Source organism: Balaenoptera ricei, chromosome X (assembly GCF_028023285.1).
Source record: "Balaenoptera ricei isolate mBalRic1 chromosome X, mBalRic1.hap2, whole genome shotgun sequence".
Classification (NCBI taxonomy): Eukaryota; Metazoa; Chordata; class Mammalia; order Artiodactyla; family Balaenopteridae; genus Balaenoptera; species Balaenoptera ricei.
In genome coordinates this window covers 105,888,160-105,911,358 of record NC_082660.1, presented here as the reverse complement: position 1 = coordinate 105,911,358, position 23,199 = coordinate 105,888,160, and the positions used below count along the sequence as shown (strand labels likewise).

Sequence of the window (23,199 nt, the reverse complement as noted above, 5' to 3'; positions counted from 1 at the left end):
GGGGCCAGGGGATGGTTCAGGTGGTAATGTGAGCGATGGGGAGCGGCAGATGAAGCTTCACTTGCTCACCCGCTGCTCACCTCCTGCTGTGCAGGCCTGGCTCCTAACAGGCCGCGGGCGGTACCAGTATGCGGCCTGGGGGTTGGGGACCCCTGGTCTAAATGGAATTAGATACCTGAAAACTACATTCAGTCCTTGAAGATTATTTTGTTTCATGTTAGAAATACAAGTATACTAAATAGTTCAAAAATATTAGAATTATCTAATCTAATCTATCCTACTTGACCTTGAATTATTTAATTTTTATAACATTAGTTAGCTCAAAAAGTATGTAATTTTCTTCATAGACTTATTTAGTGAATATACCCTTCTTTAATATTCATATTCTTAATCTATTTCCCTGCTTAACTATCTGATTGTCATAATCATTGTACTTGTATATAAACTTAACAGCTCATTTATATAACTCTTATTTATAGTGCAGCATTTTATTCTTGCAATAATAAGGCAATTCTTAGTTCATGTATCATCTAGAATGCCTACCTATATTTGAAACAATATTTTGACACTCATAATAATTCCAAATGCTGTGCCTTGGTCATGCACAAGTACAGAAAAACCGAAATGATGTTGTGGGCATTGTCTATTCAGCCTTCCAAGGATCTAGATCAAAACCAAAACCAAATAACAGATTTGCCCCAAATGCACAGTCCAAAACCAGACTTCCAGCATCTCTTTGCTGGACAGTGGGTTCACAGGTGTTGTGAGTATGCTTTCTAATTTGCATGTAATTAAAGATTTATTTAAAGGTATCTGATATTTAAAAATTACAGTGATCTGGAGGCATTTTGAAAAAAAGAGTATCATATAAGGATAATTCAAGTGGTAGTCCATGCCTCCTTTTCCCTTTTCTTTTTTTTTTTTTTTTAAAGATTTATTTATTTTATTGATTGACTGACTGCTATGTTGGGTCCTCGTTTCTGTGCTAGGGCTTTCTCTAGTTGCAGCAAGCGGGGGCCACTCTTCATCACGGTGCGCGGGCCTCTCACTATCGCGGCCTCTCTTGTTGCGGAGCACAGGCTCCAGACGCGCAGGCTCAGTAATTGTGGCTCACGGGCCTAGTTGCTCCACGGCATGTGGGATCTTCCCAGACCAGAGCTCGAACCCGTGTCCCCTGCATTAGCAGGCAGACTCTCAACCACTGTGCCACCAGGGAAGCCCTCCCTTTTCTTCTTTGCAGTTTTCTCAGCCAGTTTTTTTCAAGAGGCCCCATCCACTATGACCTCTCAAATTCAGCACTCAAGTGCTCCTATGACTGGCTGTCCAGACCTGGCAGCAGGTGCCCCACGTAGCAGCATTCACACTCTGGCTGTGCCGTGGCAAAGGCTTGACCAGTGTTTCTTTGGGTACCATATACACCCCTGGCAGAATTTGAGGTAGGCATATGGATGTTAACAGACCCTCCCTTGGTACAAATTATTCCTAAGAAGATTTAATGAGCTAAGCATGTTAACATTTAGTAGCTTAAACACCATTTACATTTACAGTGAACTCCCTGGAGGTAAAAGAATACTTACGCAGGAATTAGTTGATTGCCTTAAGGAAAAGTATTAATGCCTACCTACTCATGTTTATGGACCCAAAGACCTAAAGAGTCAACTCTGTTAGGTAACCAATGACATAGCACATAATGATCCCCTCCCTCCTTCTTTGTTTTTGTTTTAGAACTGGGGGCTTATGATAAGAGAAGTTCTCTTTTGGTGAGAGATCAATGATTTTGCAACTAATGAGTAGCGAGGGGACTTTGTTTTGAGAATTTGCCATGGCCTGAAAACTTAGGTGTAACCATCTGATAATCGGAAGGGTCTACCGTGAATATTTTATTGGTACTATTAGAGGTAGTAGAAGTAGAAATATTATTAATAGGTATTATTAGAACAATGGGGGAAGGGCAATTGTCAGATTATCAAGATGGTTGCATGCAGTGGCATAAGAACATGGGTGTTGAACTCAAATGACACTGGTGTTCGGTCCTGGTTCTGCCATGTAACCAACTGTGGGAACCAGGACAAGTTGCTTAATGTCTCTGAGGCTCCATTTTTACTTCTATAACCTGAGGGTGAGAATGGGGCCTATTTCATAGTGTTGTTAAGAGGACTGAATGAGCTAATGCCTGTAAAGTACTTAGCACATTGCCTGGCACAAATGTGCTCAATAAACATTATAAATAGCATTTTATTATTATAGAGGCTAAGTTATTATCATTATCTGTAAACTTTATTTATGGCTGTCTTATGACACTTATTACTGTCTATCTTATATCAGAGTTATTTACATAAAGGCTAAACCACTGAACTAAACTCCTTGGGGGAAAATTGCTTGTCTGATTCATACACTGAACACTATACGGCCTAGCACACTGAGGCAGCACTAAATCACAGTAGCTGTCAAACATTTTTAACCATGACCCAAGGCAAGATATATATTTTACATCATAACCAAATACATACAGACATGATTGAATTTAGAAAGTTTTACAAGACACACCTTACTATGTGCAATGCACTCTGATATTTATTTTTCCATTCTGTTTCATTCCATTAAAAAATAGTCTCATCTTGACCCACTAAATTCACTACTGGGTCTCATCCTATGGTTTGAAAATCCCTGGGCTAGACCATGAAGCAGCCCTGAACCTTCCCACCAAAGGTGGTGATGTGGTTAGTGAGAAGCTAACAGAAATGCTGGGCAAGGGCCAAATGGCAGCTGCTTTCAGGACAGTTAGGGACCAAATCTAAATAGCATAGATGAGGCAGATCAAGAACACTAGGGGTGGGGAGGAGAGGGCTTTGACTTGGAACTGCAGAATTTTGAAGGTAAATCTTCCAGTACAGAGCTGGGTCATCCTAGCAGTTTTATTGAAAAACAAAGAAAGGGAAAAAGTGGGAACAGGCATCAAGTCCCTGGAAATGAGGCTGGCAGTACAGAAAGCCAGGTGGGTATTGGTATCTCTCCTGCTCCAGGAGCTCTCCTTTCTTTTAAACTTTCTATTTTATTTTGGAGCATAGTTGATTAACAATGTTGTGATAGTTTCAGGTGTACAGCAAAGTGATTCAGTTTATATATATATATTTTTTTTTTCAGGTTCTTTTCTTTATAGGTTATTACAAGATATTGGATATAGTTCCCTATGCTGTACAGTAGGTCCTTGTTGGTTATCCATTTTAAATGTAGCAGTGTGTACATGTCAATCCCAAACTCAGGAACTCTCCTTTTTTTCCAGATTTTTCTTTTCCTATCAAAAAAAACTTGGCAGTGTTTTATTTAAAACCTGGAAAGTGAGAAGACTATAAAGTGTGCATGTGTACACACATACCCCCCCAACTTTAAAAAATCCTGTTTAATTGTCTTGTCTTGATTCAGTGGATTCAACGTCCTCCCCCTTCCTTCCTGCTTTTTCCATTAGCCTAAACTCCATCTTTTTCTGTCTTATTTTCCTTTAAACATGATTTTGGTCTAAGAGCTTTTGCTTCCACAGCCTCATAACTGTTTCAAGACCCAGACCATTTTACAATCTGATCTTCAATCTTATGGTTTCAACTTTCAATTTCTTTTTCCTTCCATTTGATCCTTCTACACAGCAAGTTAGGTTTAGTCAGTCTTTCATTCATTGAGTCTAGCAATTTGTTGAGTACTTATTATGTGCCAGATACATACTACCTGCTGCTCAGGTAGCAGTGATCAAAAACAAGTTCCTTAATGTTACAGAGCTCATAGTCAGGTAGGGGACGCAGACACTAAGCCTATAATCACACAAAGAAATAAAAACAGCCACTGTGATATATGCAATACAGGAGAGGTGTGTGACAATTTGAGAGTATTCATAAATCTTTGACCAGTCAGGAGAATGTTCTTCGGGGAAGTAAGGTTTGAGCAGGTAGAACATGGCCCTGGGGTGGGAGGGAGCAGGTTGAGTGAAAGGGACTAAGAGAAGGCCAGTGAGGTAGCAGGAAGTTTCTAGAGAGTATAGCGGGAAACAGTTCTGGCTTCATGCTGCAGAAGTTCACACACTACTTTTTCTAGTCTATGTTAGGGAGTTTTGACGTTATCCTAAGGGCAATGGCAATCCATTAGAAAGTTCTGTGAGTCCTTGTATATGGTGGTGGTGAGGGTGTGATCATATATTTATTTCGGAAAATGCCACTTTGGCTACAGTGCGGAGAATGAATCGGTAGCTGGGTGAATGTGAATACAGATAAAATTTTAAAAGCTGTCATTTACGTTGCGCTTATTGTGTGTTAAGCACTTATAAAGGGTTTTTCTACATGCTGTCACTGAATCTTCACAACAACCCCATGTGAATGTGGTAGCTACTCTTATTATCCCCATTTAACCTGTGAAAGAAACTGAAGCTCAGAGAAGTGAAGATACTTGCCCAAGATGGCACAGCTGGAATGTGGCAGAGCTAGGATTCGATACCTTGAGGCTGTTCAGTAGTACCTCTTAATCTCACTCACCTATTTCTTTCCTCCTCCCACACCCTCCCCTCTGGCAGTCACCTGTTTGTTCTCTGTATCTGTAATTCTGTTTCTGTCTTATGTTTGTTCATTTGTTTTGCTTTTTGGATTCCACATATAAGCAAAATCATATGGTATTTGTCTTTCTCTGTCTGACTTATTTCACTTAGCATATTACCCACTAGGTCCATCCATGTTGTCGCAAATGGCAAGATTTCATTGTTTCATATGACTGAGTAATATTCCATTGCATATATACTACATATTCTTTATCCATCCATCTATTGATGGGCACTTAGGTTGCTTCCACATCTTGGCAATTGTAAATAAAGCTGCTATGAACATAGGGGTGCATGTATCTTTTCTAATTAGTGTTTTTGTTTTCTTCGGATAGAGCTGCCTGATAGTTTTGAGTGAAATCGCCATCAGGTGCTGCCTATTTCATAGCCTTGTTGCTTTTCTTCCTCCAAGTCAGGGGTTACTTGGCCTCCCACCTGCAGATTCAATCCCGCCTGAGTCCCTGGACCAATGCTGATTTTAGACAGGAGGAAGCCAGGCAGTACCAGCCTAGCCATCCAGTTTTCAGTATGAGGCTATCATTGTTGCCCTAACTTGTTTCCCATTTCTGAAATCTGGCTTTCTTCCATGTATCTGAGTCCTTGTCTTGGCCAGATGAAACAAGGACTATGAAAATGCTTTGGAAATGATAATGCTTAATATATGTATCTAACATAGGGTGTGAGTACAGAGTAAATTTTCAGTAAATAGTAGTTATTGCTACCTGGATCATGGCTTGGCTACTGCAAGTCAACCAAGCAAAGTCACAAGGAGTAGAGTTAAATTGCAGTATCTTTTCAGGAAGTGACAGTCCCTCTCCTCCAGAGATCCCTCTTGTCCTTCTCTTGACAGGGTGCTGCTCTCTCCCATTTTCCATTGACTAGTCTGTGCTCCTTCCCAACCTGGTTCATAAGGTGGAGGGTGGAATATTCCAAAAGAGCATGGATACTGGAATCAGATCTGCATTTGAATTCTGACTGCATGACCTTAGGAAAGGTACTTAACTTTCCTCCAGATTCGTCATCTGTAAAATCGTGAATACCTCATAGCCCTTGGACAATTGATGTAAGCAAAGTACACAAGGGCATTGGTATTCAATAAGTACGAGCTTCTCTTTCTTTCCTTCTTCCATGTACCTCTTCAAATCTGGTCTTAGGCTGTCAGACTCTGAAGCAGTTCTTGTTTTACTGTCATAAAAAAAGTCCCACGGCTTACCAATGGTGTGCTTTAAACTTTGGTCTATTTTATTCTTGTGCATGCTAATATGCCACATTAACTTTCTGACCACCAGGATTGTGTGTACCTAATTATTGCTTGACTAGCTCAGTTAATATTAACTGAGAATTTACTTTGTGAAAGGTACCATAGGAAATATTAATCCACCTCACTCCTGACTCTTTACATTGGGCTGACTTACCTGCCCTTCTTTTCAACACACCTTTGTGGGCCTCTCTGAAGCCGGCCCCAATAGCTAGCGGGCAATTCTAGTCAATTGATGTGGCTTCTCTTGCCCCTAATTATTCCTGATTTGATCTTGTTTCCCTGTTTCTCTCCTTTGGCTCTGTACTCTGATTTTGATCATTCCCATCTCTGACCCCTTCAGGATTTGATCTTTTCCCTAAGTTTTCCTTTGGCATTTGGTTTATGGCTGACTGACATCCTTTCTGGCTCAGCTCACCATTTTGGGCCTGGAGTTTCCTATTGCCTCTGGTGAGAGTATGTCTTTCTTGATCCCATTTTCCTGCCCAGTGGGTTCCTAATGCTTGCTCAAATTTGAATCCTGTTTGGATAAGTCAATCATGGTAGCCCAGGGTGGGGGAGTGCTAACTAATAAAAATTATGTGACATGTCTTGCTGCCCTGAGGGAACACACACACACACACACACATACACACACACACACACACACACACACAAAGCAAGGAATGACTGGTAGGTATCTAGTAATATAAATACAAGTTAATGTTAAAACTGTCTTCTAGTATTTTTAAAAATATACATCAGTGGGGAAAAAAAGGTATCTTTCAGAGGTGTTTGATTTACAGGCGAGGCGCTCTTAGACAACCTGGTTTAATATGCTTTACAGATATTTAAAAAATAATTTCATGATCAGTTTTTCTTAAAACTTAAAAATATTTTTTAGCTCATTTTGCTATTAAGATCATAATTTTAAAATATGTGATTCTCATGCAAAGAAAGTACCTTTGCAGTAGGGTCAAAATAACTGAGACTTATTAGCAGAAATATTATGATTGTATTCTTGTTTATAGTGCATACTTTTCATACTTTTGTTCTACAAGATGTAGCTGAATCCACACTCAAATCTGATATACTCAGTTCTTTGAAAATATGATATTCAGGAATTTGATCTTGCAGAATGGATAGGATTCACTTTTACTTTTTTTCCTTTTCTTCTGCTGCCATAAACTGTGCAAGCAGGCACAGGCTAGTGGAGCATCGGTGGGAACTGAGGAAGGACAGGAGAATTTAACAGTCTGTATAATGGCTCCCAAGGATATGGAAATTGAAACGGAATGAGTTCTGGGGGAGAAAGCATTCCAAATAGTGTTGTGATATTGTGATTTCTAACAAGAAATATATATTTGGTCTTCATTCCCATTTCTGGAACAGAGCTGCTAAAACCCTTGGAATTTTCTGGGAGGAGAGCAATAAAGGTGTCTTTTGTTATGTCAATGAAGTGACTTTTGGACCATGTCTGAGGATGGGAGTAGGTTGCCAGGAGAACCAACCATGTGATTAAAGGGTTGGAACTTTCAGCCCCACCCCTTGATGTCCAGCGCGGGGAGAGGGCCTGGAGGTTGAATCAGTGGTCATTGGCCAATGATTTAATCATTCATGCACATGTAATGAAGCATCCAGAAAAACCTAGAAGGCCAGAGTTCAGAAAGTTTCTGGGTTGGTAAACATGGGAGATTTGGGGAGAGTGGCAGCCTGGAGAGGGCATGGAAGCTCCTTGCCCTTTCCCCATACCTTTCCCTGTGCATCTCTTCCATCTGGCTGTTCCTGAGTTATATTCTTTTATCATAAACTGGTAATCTAGTAAAATCTAGTAACATGTTTCTCCCAAGTTCTGTGAGCCACTCTATTAAATTAACTGATCCCAAGGAGAAGGTTGTTGGAACCTACACTCTACAGCTGGTTAGTCAGAAGCACAGGTGATAACCTGAAGCTGGGGGAGGGGGCAGTTTTGTGGGACTGAGCCCTTAACTTTCAGAATCTGATGCTATCTCTGGGTGGATAGTGTCAGAATTGAGTTGAATTGTAGGACAGCCAGCTGGTGTCTGGAGAATTGCTTGCTGCTTTGAGGGATAACCACCCCCCCCCCCACCACCACTGCCACACAAACACAGAAACACACATTGGAATTGGGTTCAGAACCCAAATTAAGTGTTCAGAGGGACACAGCAAACCCGAGCGCTGAAGAACATCCATGTGCTACTGTTTGGAATCAGGCAGATAGTTGCTCTTGGTTTGTTGAAGCAGCCCCAGTTCATGGGGTACTGAGAACATTTGGTCTCTGGTCAAGTAAGTTGAGGTCAGGGCAGGCATTGAGCCTCAAATTGAGGAACTGGAGTACAAAGCAAGAATCCAAGGCAGGGGACTTCCCTGGTGGTCCAGTGGCTAAGACTCTGCACTCCCATTGCAGGGGGCCTGGGTTCCATCCCTGGTCAGGGAATGAGATCCCACATGCCACAACTGGGAGTTCACAAGATGCAACTAAAGATCCTGCATGCCGCAATGAAAGATCCCGCGTGCCGCAGCTAAGACCCAGTGCAGCCAAATAAATAAATAAAAATTAAAAATAAAAAACAAAAACCTTGACTTAACATTAAAAAAAAAAAGAATCCAAGGCAGGAGGCTACTTTTCTAGACTGAGCAAACCCACTGGGAATTAGAAGGAGAACTAATGCGAGCATGTGCAGGCTTCACTTCTGGTCTGCCGGTTTAAGAAGAGCAAGACTTCTCTCAACTACCAGTCCTCTAGGTCTCGAGCCTTTGCTGGCTGAGTGTGACTGTTTATTGGGTTATTGCCCTTTTGGAATGCCTCAGGGACTAGCAGGGCTGAGCTGCAGATTAAAAGTAGCGTTAGTTTGAGAAGTCTCATGGGGCTTCTATCTATAAAAATTCATTTTATGACCGTTTTCAAGGAACATCTGTACTGCTCAAGAAATATTTGTTGAGGATTCATTGTTGTGATAGTCAGTTTTATGTATCGTCTTGGCTAGGCCTAGATACCCAGATATTTGGTCAAGTATTAATCTAGATATTGCTCACGAGACATTTTGGAGATGAGATTAATATTTAAATGATTAGACTTTGAGTAAAGCATGTTACTCTCAGTAATGTGGGTGGGCCTCATCCAATCATTTGAAGGCCTTAATAGGACAAATTTTGACCTCCTTCCAGGAAGGAGGAATTCTGCCAGGAGATTGACTTGAACTTCAACATCAACTCTTCCTTGGGTCTCTAGCCTGTGTGCCTCCACAACTGTGTGAATCAATTCCTTAATCAATCAACCTCTCTCTCTCTCTCTTACATATATAATATATCTAATTTATATATATAATATATAATCTTATATATAATATGTATATATAAACTTATATGTTGTATGTGTGTATATATGTATATATATATGTATATTTATATCTTATTGGTTCTGTCTCTCTGGAGAACCCTAACACAGTTGTCCAATATGAAGTTGCATGAATTTCACTCCATTGAAGGGCATCATTTGCTTATGTCATGTTTTCTTGCAAACTAATCTATTAATAACATCTCTACCCTTTCCTCCCACCTAGTTCTTTTTTTAAAATTTATTTATTTATTTTTGGCTGCATTGGGTCTTTGTTGCTGCGTGCGGGCTTTCTCTAGTTGCGGCGAGCGGGGGCTACTCTTGATTGCGGTGCGTGGGCTTCTCATTGTGGTGGCTTCTCTTGTTGCGGAGCGCGGGCTCTAGGCACGTGGGCTTCAGTAGTTCTGGCATGCGGGGTCAGTAGTTGTGGCTCACGGGGTCTAGAGCGCAGACTCAGTAGTTGTGGCGCACGGGCTTAGTTGCTCCGCGGCATGTGGGATCTTCCCGGGCCAGGGCTTGAACCTGTGTCCCCTGCATTGGCAGGCGGATTCTTAACCACTGCGCCACCAGGGAAGTCCCCCACCTAGTTCTATTATAAGGATAATAGAAAAAAAGTTGCAGACCTGAGAAACTTTATATATTAACTACATTTTGAAAACATCTGCTTTCAAGACCTGTTTGCTTTCAACATCAAAACTGACTGTAATCATAATGATGTGTGGAAAAGTATTCACTTGAGAATAAAATGTTAAACCCTGAAGGCTATTAAAGGACGTTGTGGACATATTTGTTTGAACTGATTTTAGTTGTGAAAGTTCTTTCAAATACTGGGAGGGGGATACATAAAAATGCAAGTGGTGATCTCATGGTTGACCAAGCCTGCCTTCTGGCTTTTTATGCAGCATAATGCTGTGTTGTAGCTTTGGGTTGTGACTTCTCATGGGACATACATTATTTAGTTTTTAGTTAGTTAGTTTGTTATCTCAGTACAAGTTAATATTAAAGTTCCGTGTGTGGTCTTTGTTTTAAAATGCTTTCGAGTCCATCACATCACCAATATATTTATAAGCTTGAGAAATAGATTACTATGAGGTAACTTAAAATATGAGTGGTTCTCCTGTGAATTTAGGTCAGATACTTTCTTAGTAATGAAGCTGCTAAGTGTTGAAACTCCTTTTTCCCTGAAGGCATTTAAATCTTAGTTTTGGTTGGACATGTTCCTGGTGGTTGAAAACTAGTAACTATGGACATTCCTAAAGCTGTTTTCTCAAGTTTCTTGTGTTTTTCTTTTCTTTGACTTCATGTTTGCTCTTTCCAGCTGTTTATGTTTTGATCAGTTGCTTTCTAAATATTCAATTTCCTTTAACATGTTCAGTAGAAAATTTTGGATTTCTTGGTTAGAGGCTACTACATTTATAAAAATTATTGTTTTATTGAGAAATTAGAGTCATCCATTAAAACCTACTTTTGGTTTCACCATAGTATATTGATGCTGTTCTTACCGGGGCTACATATAGAGCCAGCACCTAGAATTGTGCTTGAGAGGAGACTCCACAAATACTTCTTCAATTAACTTAGTTGATAAAACCCAGGCAAAAATTGATGGCGAAGAGAATGGCAACCATCCTGTGCAGAATGAGTTCTCTTTTAACAAATACCATTATATCCTCCCCTTTTTTTTTGCCATTTATTACTTTAAAACACATACAAATATGGTTTTGCTGTTTTAGTTCTTGAATAAAAAAATCATGAACTCTGGAAGGATATATAAGAAACGAATAATAATGGTCATGTGGGAGGGGGTACTAGGTGGATAGGACAGAAATGGGAAGAAGTTTTAACTGGATATCATTTTATGATTCTTTTGGTTTTGAACCAAATAAAAATTATTTGTTATTCAAAAATTAAATTAAAGAAAAAAGCTAATTGCATGAATGAGGTGGATTTACAAGTCCCTTCTCTAGAAATAGCCACTAAACTAATAAAGATGTATCCCTTTGGAATGATGTTTATGTATAGTAACTGTATTTGAATATCTGCACAGGAGTAACTATAATATTAATAAATCTGGAATGGTTTTTTAAATATTGTATCATTGATATTTTGTGAATTTATCATTTTAAACTGCCTTAAGCACCTTGAAACTGATTGAATCATTTTACAAAGTGTAACTTAAAAGTAGTTTGGATATGGTAGTGCGCAAATTTTGGTTGCCTTTAAGCTTATTAAAATGGGATTCTATTTATATAGCTGCCTCAGTTACTCATTTCTGCACAATAAATTACCCCAAAATTTAGTGGCTTAAAATGTTTGACTTGCTCACTAGCCTGTGATGTGACAGTTTGGGCTGGCTGTAGCTGGGCTGGGTGCCAGCAGGGTCTATGTTTGTGGTTGGGTTCATTCATTCGTCTGGTGGCGGTTGGCTGGCTGTCAGCAGGGGTGATGGAAGAATCTGGGCCAAGTGTCACTCACATTCCAGCAGGCTACCCTGAACTTCTTCACATGGTTGCTGGGTTCCACCAGCAACAAGGGAGAGCAAGTTCCAATGCCTAAGTGCTTTTCAAGCCTCTGCTTGTGATGTCTTGCTCATGTCCCATTGGTCAAAGCAAGTCACAGAGTCAATGTGTGAGGCCAAGCTCAGAGTCAATGTGTTAAAGAAGTATAGGAAGGCAATGGGTCCAGGGAGGTGTAATTCAATGGGGGCCATTACTATAACTGTAGTTGCTATCATTTCTAAAAATTTCCATTATTTTCTCAAAGCATTGATATTAAACTCAACTCATGGTCAGGCAATTCTGTATACAACTGAGAGCTAATGATGAGTTATAGCTATTGGACTCTGATTTAAGGCTTTAGCACCACTTAATATTATAATGTAAAAAACTAAGACATCATATCACTGCCTTGTTCCAACATTTCCAATGGCTTCTTATTACATTTAGAATACTATTAAAATTCCTTGACACAGACCACAGGCCCTCAGCGATTTTGTTTTTATCCACGTTTTCACGATATCATGCTTTACCACTCAGCCCCTAGTTTACTGTCTTTCAGCTATAATGGCTATTTTTCTATTCCTTTAATCCATCAAATTCATTCCCACCTCAGGGCTTTTCACTTGCCATTTCCTTTTGGAATGACTTTCCTTCAGATCTTTGCTTGGGTGACTTCTTCTCTTCATTCAAGGTTCAGTGCAAATTTTACTTCTTAAGAGCAGTATTTCCTGACCATCCCTCAGAAGTAGCTCCTCCCATCTCAGATCACTCACTATCCCATTTCTTCATTTTATTTTCTTCAAAACACTTCTTATTACCTGGAATTATCTTACTTATTCAATTGTTTGCTTGCTTATTATCTTATTCCCCCTCCTAGTATATAAGCTCTTAAAGGGATAATTGTCTCTTCTGTACCATGTAGAACACATAGTAGGTACTCAATAAATATTTGCAGAATTAATGAATTAATGAACTAAAGGCCTGGCATATTCAGTCTTGACCCAGGGATCTTTGCCTTTAAGATGAGGAGGTTGGATCCTTTCTAAGATCTTTTCCAACTCAAAAATTTTATACCTCCCATTCATATAGCTCAATTTTTAGATGAAGTTTGAGCAGAGGAAAAAAAGCTGTCTGTAACAAGGATCATGGTAATAAATATTCTATAAACTGTTTCATGTTGGAAAAAAGTCTGTTGTAGTGATTTTCAAATACATGAAAAAGGTAGGTAGAATTTAGGAAGAGGAATGAGAGGGCAACTTAAATTGAAAAAAACCCTAATAGACATTCTTTTTACTACTTTATTTTAGTAGTAAGTACTACTACTACTTTGGATACCCAAAGTATCTTTAAAAAATTTTTTTTAGCTTTATTGATATCTAATTGACATATAACATTATGTAAGTTTAAGGTGTATAACATGATGATTTGATATATACCCAAGTATCTTGAGTAAAAGTAATATAGTTTTTTAAATTTTCCAATGAGAAGGCCAGAGCAAGGCAGAGGGGAGCTCTCCCTTGGGTGGCACCAGAATACCAACATTTTCATCAAAATAATGTAGCCTAGATTCTGGAGCCAGCCTTCTCAGGATCAAAGTCCAGCTCCGCCTCTTAATACCTGTGAATCCTTATGGAAGTTATTTAACCTTGTGTGCTTCAGATAGCAGCACCTCTGTGAAATGAGAACACTGATGGCACTTACCTCATAGGATTGCTGTGAGGATTAAATGAGATAATGTTTCTAAAGGGCTTACCACAGTACCTGGTCCACCATAGCACTCAACAAATATTAACTCTAGTCTTTAAGAGTAATAAGCAAAACAGTAGTGTATGTCAAACCAAAGAATGGCAAGCAAAAATGTCCTTGAGTAGGTTGGGGTGAGGAGTGAGGTGGGAGGCTTGGAAGAGTTCAGAACCTTTGTAACATTCCTGAGGCTACACTGCTAATGATTAGTATCGTGTTAGAGTTGGGCAAGACGGGTGTGTCTGCTTAATGGAGTAGCTCCTGGCTGGACACATTTCATGCTGTAGGGAAATAGATGTTAAAAAGATTATTTTTTCCAAGAATGCCAGGAAAATTAAAATTCAATTGAAATGCAATTTCCTATATTGTGAATGTATTAAATAATTTGGGGTTTATATCCAAACTCCGTATTTCAGTAAAGTACTTAGGGCCTGAATTAAAAAGAGACACCTCCTTAAAATCAGTTATGTCAGGTAGATAAATCACATTCTGAAACTTTAATCCCCGAGATGAAGTGGCTGGTATGAAGTTCCAAGGACAATCTAATCATGTACAGGATAGCCTCATCAATGTGCACTCCACTGATTGAGAATCTGAGAATATTTAGACCAAAACTGAGATTTTTGCCCTTTCTATGGAAGAATAAGAACATTGCCAAGAACATTAGTATTATAAGTAAGATTGTATTAGAAGAGTGTAAAGTACTTAAAAGAATAAACACTGTTGATGCACTCTTCTAGGTACAATTCATATGCTAATATAGTTAGTCCATAACAAAACATAATTACTAGTGACTTGAGTTAATAACTTAAATCAATAATATTTGTGTGCTCCCAATGTGCCAGGCTTCATTTGAGACACTGGAGTTCACTAACAAGCAAGACACACCTAGTTCATCCCTCCACGGGGCTTAAATTCTAGCATGAAAAGCAAATAATGGTTTACATTAATGGGGTGATATTATTTGAGTACGGGATGCTTTGGGAATTTTACGGAGACACCCATTCTAGTCTAGGATATGAGAAAAGGTCTTCTGAAGAAAAACGTTAAACAGAGACCTGAAGAGTAGTAGAAGATGTCTGGGAGAAAAGGAAATAGCATGTAGGAATTATTGGATGACTGTTGGCTGACTGTCTTCCTGATTAATAGAGGGGGTCTACCAAGGGTTTCTACCAACTCTTTGACAATCTAATTTGCATTTTTCTATATTCTTGAAAGTAATACCACTGTTTTTCTTAAAAATATTCATGTGATTCCAAATCATCACAAATTCAGACAAAGCATTGCTGTCATTTTTAAAATGTCTCCAGTTCTAAACTTGATACACTCAATGCAATGGGTAATTCCTGCTGCCTATTTCTCATCTGATTGGTCAGAAATGTAATAGCTGGTCTTTCATGTGCAGTTAAATCCTTTAGAATTTTCATATTTTTCTGTAGTATCGTATTTGCTATTGTATCATATTACTACATGATGCCTTTGTAGTTTATTAGTGGTACTTAGCAAAACCTTTAATGTGTAGACAATAAAAAATTACACTTTCCATGTCATTTCTTGCACTCGTAGGGTACTGTGTGAGGGGACGGCTGCTGGAGACCATTCTCTGGTATATATAGGTCTATAATTTTAGGTTACTTCAGGTCAGTAAACCAGATCTCTAGACCTACCATGTCCAGTACAGTAGCCACTAGCCACATGTGGCTACTGAGCACTTGGAATGTGGCCAGTCCAAATTAAGATGTGTTGAAGTGTAAAATACACACTGGATTTCAAAGACTTAGTACAAAAAAGAAGTAATATGAAATATCTCATTGATTCTTTTTTGTAATGATTACATGTTGAAAATATTTTGGCTTTATTGAATTAGATAAAATATATTATTCAATTAATTTCACTTTTTTTTTACTTTTTAAAATGTGGCTATTTGATAATTTAAAATTGCATATGTGGGTAACGTTTGTGGCTCACATTATATTTCTGTTGGCGGGTGCTGCTCTAGAGTTCTTTGTTTTGTGGGTGTTAGCAGCGGCTGAGGCTAGTCTGAAGTCGTGCTGTGGCTGTTAGTGGGCACGAGGAGTCATCACTGCTGATTAGGGAAGGTTTGGCTTTTGGATAGAATCAGTTACTGAAACAGATCAACAACTGCGGATGCGATGGAGACTTTGTTGGGATGAAGGATTGGAGAAAGAAACTTGATCAGATGCTGTTCAGGTCCCACCTAATGATAAGAGGCAGAGACCCCTAACAATATCATGTTTACGAAACAGGGACCATTGTTCCCAAGGAGTTCCTGCTACTTACATTGCCGTTGAAATCTCTAGGCAAGCCCTCCAGAAGGACATATAATGTTACATCAGAAGAAAGTCAACCTGAAAAAACAGAAGCTGAGCCTCCCTGTAAACAAAGTTCCTATAGTCACATTTGCTGTCTCCAAGAATAAAGAAGGCAAACCCTGTTAAAAACACTGTGCCGTTCTGTAGTACTTTTCATCTTGAAGTACCTTAGTAACGTTAATTCACTATTCATCACAATTTGTGACATGTTGAATAGTGAGTGTTACTCTCCCATTTATAGATTGGAGAAGAGTCAGGGAATGTAAAAGACTTGCCCAAGTTACATAGTATTTAGGGGAGCTCACCTGCCAGCCTGGAAGAAGTGACATGGAAGTCCTTTCAAAAGTAGTTTTGACATCATATTTCACATCTAATTATGTTATGTATCCCTTAACTGCTTATAGTCTAGTAGAGAGAGGCAGGCACGTACAAAATACCAAAGAGTATTTCAGGTGCTCTGGTGAGAGGAATGGGTTCAAGATAATGATAGTACCTAAGAGTTCTGTAGAGTTTCCTGTGTACCAAGCACGGTTCTAAGTGCTTTCATGTATAGTAACTTATTAAGCCTTCAGGAAAATCCAATAGATAAGGAATTATTAGGATCCTCATGTTACAAAATACTACAAGTGGGCAAAAAGAGATTCAGTAATTTGCCCAAGGTCACAGTGAGTGGCAGAACTTGAATTCAAACCCGGACAAACTTTGCTCTTCACCACTGCACTGAGGTGTGTGCATTACCGCCTGGGTGGACAGAAAATGCTTCTTAGGGAAAGTGACACTTGAGCTGAGTCTGGTAAAAGGAGAAGCTATTTGCTAGGATGGCAAGAAGGGGGCATTCTTATTATGATGATCATATGGGCAAAGTCCTGGCAAAATGAAGCAGTTACTGCAAAAGAGACAGGTTTAGGAGAAAGGAAAGGGGAAGGTGGAAAGAAGGGGGATAGAGTAGGCCAACCAGAGTTACAGGAAAGGAAAAGATTGTGAAAGGAGGACCTTGAAACTGTTGACAAAGTGAGATTAGTGGAATATCTAAGGATTCATTTACCAAGCCTCCTGCATTCCCCTTTAGCACAAACAGCTGAAAAATGTTAACTATATTTAAGTCACTGGTTGTGTGACCCTGGGCAAATCAGTTTAATTCTCTGGGCCTCAATTTTCGCATCAGTGAAATCAAGTGCCAAGACAAAAAAATGGTCTTTGCGTTCCTTTCCAGCCCCAGTCTCCTGATTTCTGTGAGTTCTAATGTGCAAAGAAGAAGCAGTTTGAAACTAAGTGACATATTTAGATTTGCATTTGAGGAAGATGACACTATTTTTATATGGTAATATTGTGGTAAGTTTTTTAAGAGGCATCGTAAGTTTTAAAATTCTACACTTGCTCTGGAAACTTCTACTTGGAGAGTGTTACCATGCTCTCCGTGAGAGTAAGTGCCCCTCACTGTCTTATGTTTAGCACAGCTACCTCTCCATTGGTTCTGATGTCTTCTTGTTTCTCACTTGGAGGCGATCTCTTTTTCTCCCCATTCTTTTGGTGTCTCCTCTGGTAACTAAGTCTTCCGTGAGTCTAAGCTCCCCTGAGTTTTCTTAATTGTTTCCATTGTTTTAACTACCATCTCTCTAGAAATGTATTCTAACTACCTGCTTTAGTTCTGTATCTCTAGTGGATATAGTCCCATCTAGAAATGACATGCCTGGAGGGGGGTGGGGTGGGGGCAAAGTGGGTGAAGGGGGTCAAAAGGTACAAACTTTGAGTTATAAACTAAATAAGTTGTGGGGATGTAATGCACAGCATGGTGACTATAGTTAATAATATTGTACTGCATATTTGAAAATTGCTAAGAGAGTAGATCTTAAAAGTCCTCATCACAAGAAAAAAAAAAGAAGAAAAATTTTTGTAACTATGTATGGTGACTGATGTTAACTAGACTTATTGTGGTGACCATTTCCCAATGTATGCAAATATCAACTCATTTTATGTTGTATACTTGAAACTAATATAATGTTATGTGTCAATTCAACCTCGATAAACAAATTTTAAAAATGACTTGGCTAAAACATGACTCTGCATCAGAATTTCTCTAAAGCCTTTCCTCTTTATTCGAAAAAATTACATTATTTTATTCTTCCAGTCTCAGTACAGAAAAATCAGAAAGTAAATACAAGGAAAAGAATATAATAACCCCCATAATCTTATACATGAAAGGATAATCACTGTTACTGTCTTATTCTATAGTTTCCTAATTATTTCTCTGTATGCATAGATATGTGTTTACTGTGGGGGGAGAATCATAATACCGTTTTGTAGCCTATCATAAACATCTTTCCATTTCAACACATGAAATCATGTATTGTTTTTGAAAGAGTGTGGAGTATTCAATTATATACTCATATAATATATTTAACCAAATTTCTGATGTCGGGACTTTATTTCCAATTTACTGATGTGACAAAGAGTGATTATATGAATTCCCATTGCTTGTATCACACATATGACATATCACACGTGCTTGGTATAGTGGTTACCTGAGCTTTGACATATCTCCTCAAGATGATTTTATAAATTTTGAGACCAGATCTTATATTTCTTTGTGTCTCTCATAGAGTGTAGCATGGCCTTGCATATGGGAAACATTCAATAAATATTTGTTGAATGAATGGACAGTTGAGGTTCTCATCCCCAGGCAATCACTGATCTGCTTTCTATTGCTATAGATTCATTTTCATTTTCTAGAATTTTATATAAATTGAATCATAAGGTATGCACCCCTTTTTGTGTGGCATCTTTCACTTAGAATAATTATTTTGAGATACAGCCAGGTTGTTATATATATCATGTTTTAGCAAGTTGGTGGGGAGACAGACAACAGTTGTGTACCATTTCCTATAGAAGCCTGCCAATGAAGCCTCTCCATCACAGAGAATCTATTCTGAGCCTTTGATGCATGCGTTCCTGCCTGCTTGATCTCTCCTCTTGAATATCTCACTGACAAAGGTAACATGTCTCAAATGGAACTCTTTATGCAATGCGATCCACCCCCCCCACCGCCAGAAAAAAACCCTCCTCCAAAACCTAGATGCTTCCGTCTTTCCCAGGATAATAAATGACATCATCTTTCATCTAGTTGAATGGGTCTTCCTAGTTGCTGGGTCATCCTCTTGAATATATCTCTGTTCCATCTGCCTTTTTTTCTGTCTCTACTGCCACCACCCTATTCTAGGCTGCATCATCACTTGTCTGCCTCCTGCACCCTTCTTACCAGTCTCCCTGCTTTTGCCTTTGCCCCTGTCCAACTCAGAGAAGTCATGGTGACTCTCAAACATACATTGCCTCTTATCACTCTTACGCTTAAAACCCCTCAATGGTATCCTTTGCACTCATCCTATAGTTCTGTGTTTAGAACGCTTTGATTCCAGAGTACCCAGGACATTTTTGATTTCTAACCCTCCAAATTTGAGCTCCTGTAAGAATGAAGTGCATAGGAGCTGTGTTGAGAAGTCAGCTCTGAAATTTTGACAGAAGAGGGCAGGGTTAGAATCTTCCCAGAGTCCTGCACACAATATCTGGTTAGTGTAGTTTATGGCTAGTTTCATCCTTGATGTTAAGAAAATCTGTACAGATCCTTTAGATCCTTTCCTGGCTTCAAGCTCAATCTTGACCTCTCCTTGAAGCCCAATTAAGAGTTCACTTATCTGACTAAGAGGATAGAACATGTTGGTTTCTCTTCACTTAGAAAGTGTGTGTTTATTTCTGTATTTAAACACACACCCCACCCCACCATATATATACGTTTTGGCGACTTGTCTAGACTATTTTGTGAGCCACAGGGGAATAGAAACCTTTCTCCTTATTCTGTTCCTTATTTCACTCTATGGAGTGAGTAAGGGGCTAAGCAGACCCTCTGTGGGCTCTCTATAATTACCGGTTCCATTCAATAATGGACCAGCTGAGTGTTTGAAAGAAATGCAAATTGAGCAGAGAGGTCAAAAAAGGTGTCCTAATACTTTTCAATTTGTTCTTTAATCAGAGTTAATGCAATCGAAACCCTTTGGTTTCATATCTATTAGGCACACAGCAGGCTGGCAGATGCTTCCTGAGGGACTAGGCCTCAGCTGTGGCTGGGTGCTCTTTGGTGTGTGTACATGCGTGTCCACATCTGCCTGCGTGATCTCTGTCTTGTTGAATTTCTGTAAACATATAATTAAATTGGTCTTGTCAAACTGTTGGGGGACATGGTGGACAGAATTCTAAGATGACCTCCAAGATTCTTGCCCTCCAGTGTACACGCCCTGTACATTCCCTTCTCCTTTAAGTGTAGTCGAGACCTGGGGATATGCTTGGTGACCAGTCTGATGATTAGGTTACTTTACATGACAACAGTGAAGAGATTCTGAAGATGTAATTAAAGTCCCTTCTGGAGGAGAGAGTTCTCCTGCTGACCGTGATGAAATGAACAGCCCTGTTGTAAGCTGACTATGGAGGGGGGCAGTCTCTAGAGCCTGTAGATGCCCAGGGTGTCAGTCCTACAACCCTGAGGAATTGAATCCACAACCACCTGAATGAGCTTGAAAGAAGACTCTGAGCTCCACATGTGAACGCAGCCCGGCCGACACCTTGATTGTAGCTTTGTGAGACTCTGAGCATCGCACCCAGCTCAGCTATGCCTGGACTCCTGACCCCCAGAAACTGAGGTAATACATGTGTGTAGTTTTAGGCCAGTACCAGGTTTGTGGCAATTTGTTAGGCAGCAATTAACAGTAACTAATACGGAGGATATCCAGCTGGCATTTAAATTTTTTACCGTTATATTAGTTTGCTAGAGCAGGCACAACAAAGTACCATGGACCGGATGGCTTAAACAACAATAAACAGTAAACAGAAATTTATTTTCTCACAGCTCTCACAGAGGCTGTGTGTCCGAGATCGAGGTGTCAACAGGTTTGGTTTCCTCTGAGGCCTCTTTCCTTGGCTTGCAGATGGCCGCCTTCCCACTATGTCCTTACATGGTAGTGTGTATGCCCATGTGTGTCCGAATCTCCTCTTCTCCTGAGGACAACAGTCATGTGTGATTAGGGCCCACTCTAAAGACCTCATTTTAATTTAATTACCTGTTTAAACAATGCATCTCCAAATAACATTACATCCTGAGATACTAGGGGTTAAGATTTCAACATATGAATTTTGAGGGGGGGGGGTACAATTCAGCCCATAATAGCCATCATCATTTTCTGTATTCTCTTCACCACTAATATTTTGTTTTGACTTGTGTTCTTATTCCTTGAACCTCTGTTACATCTCCCCATTCTTTAGATTTTTATTGTACTATTGTATTCCAAATGCTTTTTCTAATTCTTCACATTTTGGGCTACAGGTTAACTTGTAACATCCTTCATGATTAAATCCCTAGCTTCTAGTGGCCAATCAGTCTGATATTAATGAAAACATTGCATTACATTTATATATATTTTTTACAAGTTTACAAGGTAGTTTCACATGACGTTTTTTGTTTTGAAACCTAGAACAATGCTGTGATGCAGATCAGGCCAATATCATTATTACCCCACTCTAAATTCAGGAAGAACACACTCAGGAGAGGTGATGGGGTTAACTTAATGTGACATAGCTCATAAGTGTCTTCTGACTCCAAGTCAGAGTGCTCTGTCCAGTAGATTAACTTTTCAAAGCATCCTAACCCAAATAGCAACTAATTCCTACCGAATAAGTCTATTTGTAATATATCTTATTCCTATCCCGTTGTTCAGATGCAGATTCTATAACCGCCCCCATCCTTGCTACGTATCAGAAGGGTGAAAAGTGTGAATTGGGGCTGCTAGGGCCACACCTGATTATCCCATTTTCCTGTTATTTCTGTTTGAGAACTTACTGTAAAACTACCCCACTTGAACCTTTTTATGGCAGGGATGAAGCAATGACTTGGAATGTATATCAACTCAGTTGTATTTATTTATTTTTAACTTAACGTGCTAGATTTTTCATACATGCTGAAATCAATTGCTTTAAACACATCTCCTCAATGAGACTGTAAACTCCTGTAACACGTGCTTTCCACCTAATAGGCATTTTGTGTGTAACACAGGTATATGATGATAATTATTGAATAAGCATAGTGGAGAAGCCAATGAATGCACGCCTGTTAACAAAGATGAATCGTGTTGAATCCACTGACAGGTAAAAGATAATAATGTAAATTACATGTGCACTTGGAGTTCTTTCTTACCTTTTTACCAGTTTGGTAAAGCCCAACAATGTGGTGATAGCTTTAGTTCTTGCAAGTTTTTGAGTAACTGATTAATTTCAAAGTTACTTAAAATGCACTACTAGAATTTCAGTGTATGGAATTTGAAATACCAAGTCAACAATGTTGAGATCTCAGATGCCTGATCAGTTTACTGGTAGGCAAAGGGAGAAATATTAGGAAATATAAAGAACTACAGTCCCCACACTCACCCCATCACTTCCTTAAAAAAGAACAAAAAACAAAAAGCAAACAAAAGAAAACCAGTGAGTAAACTGGTTGCTAACAGCACGCTCCCATTATTTTTCCTAGGAGAAGTCTGGAATTATAAGTAGAAAAGGCAAAGGAAGAGGTGTAAAAAGGTGGCCCCAGGCTGTAACCGTCAAGAAGGCAAAGAATGAATAGAAGACCTGCAAAGGGGAAAAACAGGCTTGACTGGGGTTTTTGTTGGGGGCTTAGCTGACAGAACCGGGAGGAGAGAGTCAAGATTCTGACTCAGAATAGCAGTTCCACCAGTTTGGAAGCAGCGTTGCACAGCGGTTAAGAGCTTGGGATCCAGGGTCCTGCTCTGCCCCTTACCAACTGTGTAACCTTGGGCAACTAGTTTGACCTTTACGCCTCAGTTTTGTCACTTGTGAAATGGAGATAATACTACTGGGGACCTTGTGGAGTAGCTGTGAGAGTTAAGTGAGTGAATAATTCAGCGCTGGGTTCTAAGCAGACGCTCGGTAAAGTGCTGAAGTGCCGTATTTGTTATTTTATTCTTCCTCTTTCTTAATCGTGTGTACCTCCCGTAGGGAGGGCAGAGATGAAGCGCTCGTCGCATCCGAAGAGTGATGAACAGTTGTGTGACAGCCTGGGTCAGGCTGACTTCGAGGTGCGCGCCCCACCGAGGGGAAGCGGCTTGAGGGCACACCTTGTGCCCGGGCCCCCTGTGACTAAGAGGGGCCGCGACAACTGCAGGCAGGAGCCGGGGGGCCTCCTCTTGGCGGGCGCACTGTGTCCCTGGATACTTGACAGTTTTCACCTCTTCTGCCCCCTGGGCACTAGAAGCCAAGTGTGCTCAAAGCCGAGCGTCCCGGTTTCGGAGGCGTGAGGGCCACTGGGCGGTCACCCCGCCTCCGGGCCCCTCCTCGCCACGCCTCGGCTGCAGCGGAGTTGTGCTCGGACCCTACACACGGTCCTAGCCCCAGCTCCCCCGCCT

At 39.9% G+C, this 23,199-nt stretch overlaps 1 protein-coding gene across 2 annotated transcripts in view; it reads left to right on the top strand.

Annotated features, from left to right (window-relative positions):
• The window catches only part of KLHL13 (kelch like family member 13), a 389,271-nt gene that overhangs the window by 174,668 nt on the left and 191,404 nt on the right, over positions 1 to 23,199 (top strand). The gene's annotated exons all lie outside the window — the stretch shown is intronic.